General features: G+C 32.0%; 1 long non-coding RNA gene across 1 annotated transcript; it reads right to left on the bottom strand.

Annotated features, from left to right (window-relative positions):
- Positions 1–10754: 10754 nt before the first annotated feature.
- Positions 10755–11314, bottom strand: LOC126745261 (uncharacterized). The gene is made up of 3 exons (XR_007663489.1): positions 11219–11314; positions 11035–11157; positions 10755–10970 (listed from the first exon to the last, which is right to left on the bottom strand). It is a non-coding gene; the product is annotated as an uncharacterized LOC126745261 (long non-coding RNA).
- Between the last annotated feature and the right edge of the window lie 885 nt (positions 11315–12199).

Here is a 12199-nt window from a genome sequence, read left to right as displayed (position 1 = left end):
TTGCGTAAAGAGAGTTTATAGAAATAAGGAAATCCGCCAATTCTAGATCATTTCCATTCCATACCACAAAAATATCATCCACGTATCTCCTATATACAGTGAGAAAAGCACCAAACTTCCCATTGACAATCCTTTTCTCCAAATGGTGCATAAAAATCTCACTGAGAACTGAGAAGAGGAGAGAGGCAAGACCCCATTGCTAGTCCAGTAACTTGTCTAAAAAACACCATAGATAAATGGTGGGAATTGTTAACTTAACCTAGCTTTTCTTTTGTTGTTAGTTGTAATGTGATCTGTGTAGGTCTAGGTAATGAGTTTTATAAGCGTTCTTTTTGTGAAAAATATCTTAATGTATTTGTTAGGCCTGATGATGCTTCGATAGGAGCAAAACACGTGTAGCTTTTAAATAAAAATTATATGGATTGGATGACACCGTGACTTGGTGTTCTTACCTTTGTTTTGTTTTCGTTTGGTCTCTTAGAGAAAAATTGATGATACGTTTCTATTTAAAAACCTAGGAAGGGATGCTTCACTGGAAAAATATCTGAAAAAAGGAAGAAAAACTCTAGTGCTTGTTTTGTTTGAAAAGAAGAGAAAATACCAATCCTCTGGAAAGACACTATTATAATACTCATACATAACCGTCAGTTAATATTATGAAACCTTGTGTAGAGGGTTTTAAAAGTATAGTAAGACTTGAAGGAAAACTGTCGATCTTCTTTGCAATAAACAATGGTCTTAAACAGAAAGATGCGTAGGCCCCACTTCCCCTTAATATAGTTTTGGAGAGTATCATGCGAAGGGCAAAAACAAAATCGCTATTCTTTAGAAATCAAGATCATGGTACAGTGCTAGCTTTCAATGATGATATAGATATAATGGAAAAGAAAAAAACTGTTTATAGAATAGTTTTATGGTTCATAGAACTGAAAAAGGCTGCAAAAAAAGTTGGACATAGACGATAATAAAACAAAATATATGGATACAATAACTAATATGACTAATTATAACAATACGATGAGATAGATTGGGACAAAGCATGACAATGGTTCATTACAATTTTGAGCGAGTTCATCAACTTAAATATTTAGGAGCTACGGTCACTTCACATAACAATATAACACAAGAAATTAAATAAAAACAAAATACAAGGTCGATGTTGTTTCGTGCTCAGAAAATATAAAAATATATCCGACCGTACGAAAATAAGAATTTTTCATTCAATGATAAGACCACCACCAGACCAAGATAACATACAGTGACCGCCTAAAGTTCCGCATAAATTCGATAAAAATTATAGACATGATTTTTTGGAAAAACGCTTGGAACCGTCGATTTTTATTTTAAGTTGCGCATTATTTCACACAAATTTTTGTATACAGGGTGGAACAAAAAGAAAGATATGACGTCATCGGTAATTTTTTTAAATGGAATGCTATATTTTTTATCACATTTATGAAATATAGGCGAAATTCCAAGCAAGTTTCGTATATTACACCTTATCTCAAAACTTAACTGTTTCCGAAATATTTACATTTAAATAACAAGAAAGCAAGTAAGTAGGTCTATTTACAAATTAAGATAAAATGGAGGATAAAATGTTATAAACTGTGAAAACTCTTATTAATTTATCAAGTGTTTAAACAGCAGAAAGCAAGACGGTTTACAAACTCATGTAAAACACTATCAATTATTTTGGGTGATATACGTCTAATTTCATATCTAATTCTATTTTTCAAATCTTTTACGTTGTTTGGCTTCTCAATATAAACTTTACTTTTCGTACCCCTATAGAAAATAGTCGCAGGGATTTAGGTCTGGTGACCTGGCCGGCCACTCTATTAGCCCTCTTCATCCTATCCATCTTCCTGGGAACACTGTATCCAAGTAATTACGGACATCTCGAAAGAAATGTGGCGGTGCGCCGTCTTGCTGAAACCACAAATTATCTGTCGGGACAGCAGGGTCTCGTTCGTCTAGGTATAGGGCAGCCAAAGCAGGGATAAGATCTTCTTGAAGAAAATTAAAATAGCGTTTTCCTGATAAGTTTTCTTCGAAAAAGTATGGCCTATTACTTTTTTTTCCACTATACCAGCCCAAACATTAATAGATTTACGGTACTGTGTATGAGCCTCAGTTGCCCGGTGTGGATTTGACACTGACCAGTACCGACAATTTTGCCGATTTACGATACCATTTAAACAAAAAGTTGCTTTATCCGAAAACAAAACTCGTAACACAAACTAACGATTATTATTGCAAATATTCATCATTTGCTCACAAAATTGGTTTCTTTGATCAGGATCGTCCCCATTTAATTCATGTATTTGTCTAATTTTATAAGGGTGGCATTCATTTGCTTTTAAGATGCGTCTTACTGACGTTCCGGCTATATTATTATCAACTGAAATTTGTGAAGTTACATTTTTGTTCATTTAAAAAAATGACCAATGACGTCATATCTGTTTTTTTTGTTCCACGCTGTATACAAAAATTTATGTGAAATAATGCGCAACTTAAAATAAAAATCGACGGGTCCGAGCGTTTTCTCAAAAACTCATGTCTAATTTTTATCGAATTTTTGCGGAACTTTAGGCGGTCACTGTATACAACATACAGGGTGTCCCAGCGAAAACGAAACAGGTATTTTTGGTATGAAAAAAAATTTTTTTTTAAAAATCTCGAACACGTCGATTTTATTTAAAAATTTAAAATCTTAAATAGAAAGGGGTCGTGTGATACCTTATTTTAAAGGTCTTTTAATTCTGAATATAACTGCCAAATTTGAAGTGGCTAAAATTTTTTATCCGGATATGACAGCTTGTCAAAATTGTAGAAATAGGGAAAATGAAAAAGGTATGTTGAACTCTGTTTTGGATAATATTTTTAAAAGAATAAGGAAGTCCTAATTTCAAAGGGGTCACTTATTAATTAAGAGGCCACCCTAATACCTGGAACCCTTTACGAGGTGTTGAAAGCACCCCTTAAATCTTAAATAGAAAAAGGGGTCGTGTCATTCCTTATTTTGAAGGCCTTTTTACTCTGAATTTAAATGGTGACTTCTGAGTGACTGATGGATATCTTGTGGATATAAAAATAGCAAGAAATACAATTTTTACTGCCAGTAAAAGTGGAGAGATAAGAAATACCTACCCTTTTCCTTTTGTGTCTTTTAAATAAAACAAGTTTATTTAAATTACGTCAATTTATTAAATGTTCAAATTGTGCCCCGTCTACTTCCATGCAGTAATACAGGTTTTGCTCAAAACGATGCCTGACGTTTTGTAGAACTTCAGGTGTTATCATCTGACACTCATTTATAATTCTCTGGCGTAAGTCTTCTAGGGTGTCTGGTTGGGTAGCGTAAACTTTTGTTTTTAAATGCCCCCATAAAAAAAATCTAATGGGGTTAAATCGGGTGACCTAGCTGGCCATTCCATAAAAGGTCCTCTCCTTCCAATCCAACGATCAGGAAATATCTCATCAAGATATTGCCTCACACCAGCAGCGTAATGTGGAGGCGCTCCGTCTTGTTGGAAAACGACTTGATCATCATCAGAATGATTTCCGCCTTCCATTATTTCTACTATTCTTGGATATACGGCATTTTCCAAAAGATCTCGGTAAATTTCTCCATTCAAATTTCCGGGCAGAAAAAACGGACCAACAATGGAGCCGCCCAAGATTCCCGCCCAAACATTTAACTTCTCAGGGAACTGGGTATGAACTTCACGAAACTGGCCCGGATTTGCATTTGACCAGTAGCGGCACTTATGACGATTTACGTTGCCATTAAGAAAAAAAGTACATTCATCTGAAAAGCAAATGTTGTAAATAAGACGCGGATTAACAGTTATCATATCACTACGCGATTCACAAAATTGCACTCGTCTGTCAAAATCGTCCTCATTCAGTTCTTGCACCAGATGAATTTTGTAGGCATGGAATTTATTATCCTTAAGTATCCTATGAACACTACTTTTGCTTACTCCTGTACTCGTCGCCAATTTTCTGACACTTATTCCTGGCTCGGCATGAAGTTGACCTAGGACAGTTATTTGCATTGCTTCATTGACAACAACAGCATTTTGAACCTCACGCTTTTTATTTAAGACACTGCCAGATTCCCTAAATTTAGCAACTATTTCTAGAACGTATTTTCTGTTGACTCGTTTTTCTGGATGAAGGTCATTAAATTCTTGTACCGTTCTATTGGCACAATTGTTATGCCGAAAGAAAAACTCTATCATCTCAACCCTCTCTGCAGTAGAATAAACCATTGCTAACAGTGTTTCAACATGTAAAAGACTGGGTAATAATTTAAAACTATTTAAATAAATGCTGCTTTATGAAAAAAGTACCAATGATATTTAGCAAGCTAAATAAATTCTTCAGATACTTGTGTTTGCATTTTATTTGGTATTTTGTTTTTATTTATGATATGCTGATAAGGTGTAATAACAATAATATTAACAATACTAATAAATTTTTAATCATGTTTTAATGATCCAATAAAAAAAATTTTAAGAAAGGGTTTCAGGCATAAAGGTTTATTTAAAGCATTTTTTCCAGAATTTTATTTGACTTTCATATCCAGAAGAAATCCATCAGTCACTCAGAAGTCACCATTTAAATTTAAAGTGAAAACTCTTTCAACATAAGGTATAACACGATCCCTCTTTCTGTTTAAGATTTAAGGGGTGCTTTCAACCCCTCGTAAGGGATTCCAGGTATTAGGTGGCCTCTTAATTAATAAGTGACCCCTTCGAAAATAGGATTTTCTTGTTCTTTTAAAAATATTATCCAAAAAAGAGTTCATAATATCTTTTTCATTTTCGCTGTTTCGGCAATTTTGACAAGCTGTTTTATCCAGAGAAATAATTTTAGCCACTTCAAATTTGGCAGTTATATTCAGAATTAAAAGACCTTTAAAATAAGGTATCATACGACCCCTCTTTCCATTTAGGATTTTAGGGGTTATTCCACCCCCTCGAAGGGGGTTGCTGGTATGAGGGTGCCTTGGTAAGGAAAACTTATCGCCCTCAAAAATAAAATCGACGTGTCCGAGATTTTTGAAAAAAAAAATTTTTTCATACCGAAAATAGCTCTGTTTCGTTTTCGCTGGGACACCCTGTATATATGTGGAACATAGAAGATGACAAAACAAAATCGTCTAAAAATTGCAGAAAGAAAAAATCTTAGAAGGATATATTGTATATCGAATTGAAAGAAAATATAAAATTAAGAAACAAGATCAACATATCCGCTGGAAAGACCAAGGATGCGATAAAAAGATAACATTGCAGCAGACTTACACGTGAGTCTAAATATCGAACGAGTAGAGGACCTAATAAAGGACCGAAAAAGTGGAGGTGGTAGTCAGCAATGATCCATTCTGGTTTATGATGCTACAGAGAGAAATCGTTTTAATAATTATTAACTATCGTACAATCCCCTTAATTTTTATTTGATAAATGAAAATAAAAATACATATATAACTCCTTAATTGTTTTCATTATTAAAAAAGCACTGAGAGTTTATGTTTCTTACTTCTTATGTACACAATCTCCTTATTTCTAAGTATTTAATAACAAACAGGTGTCTCTTCAGGTTTAATTAGGAAACAAAAGTATTTGGACTCCTTTATAGAATTTTAGTGTTCTAATACCTCATGTTTAAAACTTAACCCTTATTCCAATAAATAATGAAAAAATATCATTAGAAACTATAATTACCCATAGGTAGCAGCCTACAACAATATGGTAGTTTTGGCTTTTGCAAAGTAATATAAGAAAAATTATAGAATTTCTTGATTCAGCATATAATGATTATATGGTTAGCGTAAACCAAAAAAAATATTATTATAGAATATTGGGCTTATACAGGGCATTTAATCACGTTAAAATATTTTTATACATGTATTTAAGTATTTCCAACTCCAAGACCACAATACGCCATCTAAATATATCAATTTGTACAACCCTGTATAGGCTCAGAACTAAAAAAAGCATTTAGTAAAATTATTTAGTGCTCATTCAAATGTAAAAGCAATCGCTACATTGTAGTGGTAAGTTCATTAAGTATTTTCTATAATATGCATTTGTATCAAAAAACCATAATACCATAAAATTATTTAAAAAAAATGTTATTCATATTACATTGTCATGTACAGTTTTTAGTAAAAGCTTTTGTCATTGTTCATTTACAATTAAGACAGTGGAATACCCGCATATAAAGACATAAACAAAAGCAAAATCCTATTATATATAAGGCGCCTTTTGGGTACGTCACTGTCATCGAAATGATTATGGTTGTGCATATTATATCGAACTGTCGTATTTTAAATATATAAATTGAAACCAGTGACAACAATTTTCAGGTCAACAATAACTCAGCAATCATTTTACCCTTCTTAAAGTTAAAACAAGAAATGTTTAAAATATGACAATCTAATTCGCGGTGACATCATTGCATATTCTAGGTGGGAGAGGCACTTGAAAAATCGCAAAAAAATACGTGTAAATACACAGAAAATATATATTTTAAAAAACATTAGATATTTTATACAAATTCGTATTGTTATTATCTGGAATACTTTTTATAAGCACGGGTGACAAAATTTGATTTTATTGTTTTATTTTGTCACCCCTGGTATAACGAGCTATAGATTCATAGCTGTGCCAAATGTGTAAACTATATTATTAACCGTTTTTGGGTAGATATGCCTTAAATTTAAAATTGGTATTTACTCAAAAACTAACACATGCAAGCCTTATTAAAGCGTTTTGTACAGGGAGATTGCAAAAAAAACTAGGATAATTCATCAATGTCAATACTCAAATTGTAATGAAAAACATATGAATTTTTGTAGTGGTTTTAATTTTTGTGAAATGATCTCGTACATTATTAAATTGTGGCTCTTGAATATGTTAAAAAAGTATTTTCTTTGTTTTATATGTTTAAAGGAAAAATTATATAACTGCTATGGAAAAAAAATTAAATTCAAGAATGCATTTTTTCACGTTTGGTTTGATCTGCTTACTTTTTTTAGGTTTCTGCGAAAAATACACATTCTTCACGTATAGATATTCTAAAGAAAACTCCAGGATAACGAAATGTCCAAGAGGTTTATTAAAATACAATCAAAAAGCAAAAAATACGAAACTTTTATTTATTTAATTTTTTGTTCTTTGTACTAAAACTTTTTTTCTTTAATTCCTTGTTTCTCCATATTTCATGCCCTTTTTTCAGGGACAATTGAGTATTAAGTAACTAACTTGTCTATTAAGTAACTGAAAACAGCTGTTATTGGCAACCGTCAAGATATGGCATCTCAAAGTTTACGACGTTTTCAATTTATTACTCTAAAATCATATAATTTTATATTTTTGCATGAAGTTTTATTTCACTGATATAACAAATATAAAATTAAATAAATATATCTATCGTCTTCAGTTGGGCCAACGTTTTCATAAACAATATTAAAAACTCTCTCGCTCTAATAAATAAAAGCAAAAGGATTGACTCACAAAAAAGGATTTCCGAATTAAAAAAAATATATATTTAAATTATTTCTGTAAACAAATATAATTTTAAATGTTTTATACGGGATATCTAAGAATATAACATTTTATCGTACAATCGTTTTCTTTCCTCTAAAGGACGCCTCTGACGATCATGTTTCTTTTATTTTTTAAATATTAGCTTTTGTTTTTTAATTTTTACCTATAAAAAAAATACAAACACAAAAAACACAAACAAATTTAATAAGTTGTAAATCAACACCTAGTATTTTAGCATCCTTCTCTAGAAAGAACTTTATAGTTGCCTAGATGTATAACAAGATTTTCAGCGACAGCTTCGCAAGCTCTAATGACGTGTTTCTGAGTTTCATCATCCTCGATACCAAATATCAACATTTCCCTGACCTGACTTTGAATTTTACGTTCCTATGGTGTGTTCGAAGATAACAATACCATATCAGCAATCCTGTAGAAATGCGTAGGTTGATTTTACATAGACTTTTTGGCTTCATGGTTCCAAGGAATAGCTTTGAATATCTCTTTCCCAAGGGGCCTTTCCAGAGGTATCCTTTAAAATTTTATTCCATTCTCGTCAGCTGAGATGTATATAAACATTTGTTTATGCCACAGCAAGGTTCAGATCCCTTTCATGCAGAGATACTTCCTCCTTCATTACAGACGGGAGAGCCTGTGTGACCAGGAATTCATATTGAAGTAATGTTATTTTTCTTTCCTATCTCATAAAGCATCCCTAAGCAGTCCCGTATCATCTTGGACTTGATGGCATATGAGCTCAGTGCTAATTTATCCGCATGACTATCGGTGAAAATGGCTTGACTGAGATTTTTTTTGTGTTTCTTCTGAGAATCACCTAAGCACATCTTTCACTTGACACTAGTGTTTTAAATCGGTGAGTACCTTTGGTATGAAGTTGAAAACGTAAGTTTCACTTTTTTCGTTTATTATTTCATGGTATTTTTATTAAGTGATTGCGCAGCCTTACCGTTTTCCTCATTATTTCTGTTATCGATTTTTTTGGGAAGTACTCAAAGTTATATTCCTTTGTAAGATCATCTTTCGGAATTAAATAAGAGGCTATATCGTGAAACAAACAGTAAAAAAACTGAGAAATCAGAAAGCACCAAGTTAAGATGGAATTACCGCTGAAGTTCTGAAACACATGAGCAAATTGGGGATATCCATCATAATGCTGCGTATGTCAGAAGATCTGGATTAATGGAAGCTGGTTAGAACAATGGTACCGTTTAATTCTTGCTTCCATTCTTAATTCCCCATGCTAGTAAAATCATGCTCAGGATTCTGAACGAGAACCTAAAGAATTTCTTCCTCACATTAATACCAGACGAACAGACTGGATTTGTTCTAAGGAAACGTACTCAGCCGTCCACAATTAAAAAGCGGTATCTGCGTTAAGAGTAAAACTGAGAAAACGAGCTTTAAAGTCTTTAGTGCAGGTTTTTTAGAATATTTTTTTTTTAATTAACACAGTGTAGATTTATGACTAAAAACTAAACCTAAATTTATTAGAAAAGCAAATTTGGCAATATTTATTCTTTTAAAGCTGAAATTTCACTTCCGCCTTTTGATTGGGTAATATTGTGTATTATGTAATACCCAGCCGTATCTGCATTATAATGATTTATCAATAATAATACCTATTATATTATAAGCAGATTCTTAAAATTTAAGGAAACAAAACGTTTGTAATTAATTTATTTATTGCATATTAAATAACAAACATCACACAAAACAAAAAAAAAATTCTACCTAACAAAAAAATAATTATATCAAACAAAAAAAAAACTTCTAAAAAAATAAAAATTATTGCAGTAAGTGCAATAAGTCTACACATATTTTAAAGTTCGTCAGTGTCCGAATACTCTTCACTTACTCCTGGTAAATTAGTCCAGAACAGTTTTCTGTTTTCGGGCATTAAATTTCCCAATTCCTTTAATATTATATCTCTTTTCTCCACAGGGAAGCCGTGAGGTCTAGAGTTTTTGGTAACACTTCCTAAGAGTTGCTTTTTTTCATTGCCTTTGGCATAAGAAAATCTAAAGTTTTTATAAGCAGCTCACTAAAACTATTTCGATACCCTAGGACAAATTTTCCTCGCTCAGCAACAACCTGTACTATGTCTGACAAATAAGTCCTATTTTCACCAAGTTTCTTTAGTTTTTGTTGCGACGTGAAATTATCCCAATGAAAAAAATCTGTATGGTTCATTTCTTTCACTTCGACGTTGCCCTTACATGCAGATGCCACTGAACCAACAAAATCATTAAAATTGTAAATTTTGGATCTTCGTTTCATAGACAGCTCCACTTGGTGGTGGAAGCTGTCTGCAGACATAAATGTATGTCCCGGCTTAAAATAATTCAAAGTTATGCTTTTAGCTGAAATTTCGTTTGAGTTTACCATTCTGATTAAAAAAGTAAACAGCGACCAATTTTTGTTTTGGCTAGCACAATTGTCTAACCAAATAATAATATTTTCAGTGTCTCTATGAAACTAAAAAAATGAATAAAACGTACTTATTAAATCGTCTTTAGATCGCCTACTTACGGCTTGATGCTATACAACAGCAAATGGTTTATTGGTTTTAGTTATTTTTCCTAAGGGAACAAATTTTCATTATAGGCTATTAGACGTATTAGTGTCTTCCAAGTTATCTTTATCATGCCCATGTAGCTTAAAATGTTCACATAAATCGCATTCTCCGTGCTCTAGTTTGGTGAAAGAAATGTGTTTTGCTTTTATTTTTTTTTCGGTATGTTTTATATAAAATTCTAGTTCCAGGAAATTTTTCTTTAAAATCATTGTACATTAGTGTCACTGTTAAGTCGCTGCTTAAGTATCGAACCTTTGGAGCGTGCTCTCTACGATAATATGATACCTCTGGATGAAAAGACTCAATGTTCGTTAATACTATCATCAATTTTTCTTTGAGAAGCCTTGCCTGAATTTCCATGTGGCAAAGGTGTCATTTGACATTTTGGTGTTTTTGATAATACATTATGCAAGACCCGATCATTGCCTTTCTTGTTACCAAGTGTAGTCAAAAAAAATATTTTGCATACAGGCACCGCTTTGCCTATGTCATTTTTTAAGAAATACATAAACGTATTTTGCTTGATAAATTTATCACTTGTAACAGTTCTTCGTTTTACTCCTAATCTTGACATGTGTTGAGTATAAGTGCCCTTTGCTCATTTTTAGACAATTGCCAAAATTTAGACAATTGCCAAAAAATGACTATTTATTGATTTTTTTACCTCATTTAAAATAAGCGACGAACATTTTTTCTTACAGTTTTTGCAGCCAGGTAAGACTGCATGATTTTCAGCACGTTTTTTTGCTGCTTCAACAATTTTCGAGTCTTGAGAACGGTATCAAATTTCCTTCTTTTACAAAAGGTAGCCGTTTCTAAAAATAAATATTAATATTTAGTTTTAAAATGTACTTAAAAATAAAATGTTTAACTAGGTACCTTTTTGATTTGAATCTTTAACCTGAACCCTAGAAGATAGACGATTTAGAGGAATATCTTCACTATTCGTATCATTGTCATGTTCACTTTCAAGATTTTTATTGACAAATTGGACAATATCACCTGAAAATATTTAAATATGTAACAAAAGGGTAAAGCAAAGAAGAGAAATAATTTTACACACCTTCATCAATGCAGCAAACCTCTTGATTTTTATTAGGCGATTGGGTCACAGAATTTGTGGATTCTGTTACTTTCTGGGAAGATGCTTTAATATTCTCTATTTCAAAACATTCTGAAAAAGAAACAAAAAAAAATGAGTATTTTAGAAATAATATAAAACCTGGCAGATATACCTTCAATGCTGGTAATGTTATTTTCAGAAGTGGGCATTTGAAACTCCATACTAACATCATTATTCTCAGCAATTACCCAATTGGTTACTGCATGGTTGCTAATTATACAAGGTCTATCCAGTTTTACAAAGCCTGACTTTAAATTTATCGGTAATTGACTTGTTAGGTTCCAAATTTTCAATAATTGGTAATTGTATAGGTGACGTATGGTGTCATACATTGCCTGAATTGCTATTTATCTCTTCGATATTATCTAATAATTTAAAAACATACAAGAATAGATTAGGTGTAGTAATATAATATAAAGTTAAAATTTGTACCTTGATTACTAAAATTTTCTTTATTACTCAGTTGATTTGGTTTGGTAATATCCTCAGTGAAAGGTTCTATGTTACCATCATAAAAAAACTCATTATCAGAATTAGGAAGATGATTTAACCAATTTAATACTTTATCGCTGCTAATTATACAAGATTCATCTTGTTTTGTGTTTGTCGGTAAGAAAGGCATAGGCTGCATATCATTTCATACATAACCTGAACTGGTTTTTCTATTTTCATCAGGAAATATATTCGTTTCGATATCATTATTTCTGCAACAAATAAAAACTTTATTTACACAGCATAATTAATCATTTCAAGTCATAACATCGACAGCAAAAAATACCCATTTTTGTTTTGTAAAATAATAAAACTTACCTGCGAATATACGATGAAGTACTACTAGATTGGTCGCTGGTATAATACACTTGGTTATTTTCACTTGTATTTAAAGCTAACTCTAGTATTAGTTTCGCCCTTTTAAGCACC

The sequence above is a fragment of the Anthonomus grandis genome, chromosome 15, assembly GCF_022605725.1.
Source record: "Anthonomus grandis grandis chromosome 15, icAntGran1.3, whole genome shotgun sequence".
NCBI lineage: Eukaryota > Metazoa > Arthropoda > Insecta > Coleoptera > Curculionidae > Anthonomus > Anthonomus grandis.
This window is presented reverse-complemented; position numbering and strand designations above follow the sequence as displayed.